Source organism: Botryllus schlosseri, chromosome 4 (genome assembly GCF_051294905.1).
Source record: "Botryllus schlosseri isolate E-star chromosome 4, Bs_hap1, whole genome shotgun sequence".
NCBI lineage: Eukaryota > Metazoa > Chordata > Ascidiacea > Stolidobranchia > Styelidae > Botryllus > Botryllus schlosseri.
The window spans coordinates 21,190,387-21,191,107 of NC_137239.1; the positions used below are offsets into that span (position 1 = coordinate 21,190,387).

Here is a 721-nt window from a genome sequence, read left to right on the forward strand (position 1 = left end):
TACCCCTAATCCGATCTAGCATATCATGATTTTTGTTGGCCTGTGTTATCAAGCCTATCCGTTATATATATAATATTTAGGATCACTGTGGCTTTATTCAAGCACCTTCAGTCACTAACAATAGGATATCGTATATTGGCTATAGTGGTTACATCAATATATACAGAGAATCGTTGTTACTACGTGAAAGAAGATACAAAAAGAGAATATAATTTAGCCTATTGTAATGGAATCCTACGAATTCTTATTAATGTTTATAAATACGATACCTTCATTTGCGAAAGACCGTGCAGCAATATTCCCTCGCGGAGATGGCATTGTATTTATAATCAACCCTGACAACATGTACATGGAGTTCGAATGCTGTGGAATTTGGAATAAGTATAGAACATGTTATATACCGTTTGAATGTCCTTCCCCCATACTCTGGATGGACTCGCTGAATAACTCAGCTTGATTTTCCACACCCAGATCAGTACCTTGTATCATGTTGGGCTTGGCGTGGTATGTGTCAACTGTAATAGGATACAGTATGGTAGAGATATTATATGAATGAATAAATAGGTTTACAATTACAGCATGTATTTACTTACCTAGACTGGCATCCCGTGGTGTCGCACTAGTAAGTTGCGCTATCACTTGGAGAAATAGCAATCGATAAAACATTTTACTCTTGTAAAGCCAAAAGAGCGGTGAAACCTGTCTGGTGACGATGTCAGAT

General features: G+C 37.4%; 1 long non-coding RNA gene across 1 annotated transcript; it reads right to left on the bottom strand.

The window, feature by feature from the left end:
- Positions 1 to 219: 219 nt before the first annotated feature.
- Positions 220 to 721, bottom strand: LOC145436795 (uncharacterized). Its single transcript, XR_013914408.1, has 3 exons — positions 594 to 721; positions 402 to 515; positions 220 to 335 (listed from the first exon to the last, which is right to left on the bottom strand). It is a non-coding gene; the product is annotated as an uncharacterized LOC145436795 (long non-coding RNA).